The sequence below is a fragment of the Aptenodytes forsteri genome, unplaced genomic scaffold (assembly GCF_000699145.1).
Source record: "Aptenodytes forsteri isolate BGI_AS27 unplaced genomic scaffold, ASM69914v1 Scaffold126, whole genome shotgun sequence".
NCBI lineage: Eukaryota > Metazoa > Chordata > Aves > Sphenisciformes > Spheniscidae > Aptenodytes > Aptenodytes forsteri.
In genome coordinates this window covers 2425285-2425767 of record NW_008794599.1, presented here as the reverse complement: position 1 = coordinate 2425767, position 483 = coordinate 2425285, and positions in this window count along the sequence as shown.

Below are 483 nucleotides of genomic sequence, written 5' to 3'. Positions count from 1 at the left end.
CACGCATTCGTGCATCATCCTGCATCCTCATGCCTCCCCGTGCACACTCGTGCATCCTCGTGCATCCCCGTTCACCCTTGTGCATCCCCATGCATTCGTGCATCATCGTGCATCCTCATGCATTCCTGTGCACAGTTGCGCATCCCCATGCACACTCGTGCATCATCGTGCATCCTCGTGCATCCCCATGCACCCTTGTGCCTCCCTGTGCATTCGTGCATCATCGTGCATCCTCATGCATCCCCTGCGCACGCTCGTGCATCATCGTGCTCCCATGTGCAACCCCATACATCCCTGGTGCACCCTCGTGTGCGCCGGTGCACACCCATGACCTCTCTCTTTGCAGTGCTCTGCCCAACCTGATGAGGCGCCGCCCTCGCGTCCCCCCCACCCCGGCGCCCCCCGAAAACGGGGTCAAACCCGAGGAAAATGGGTCGCCCGTGGCCCCCCGCCCCCCCCTGCACTCCCCCCACCTTTGCACAG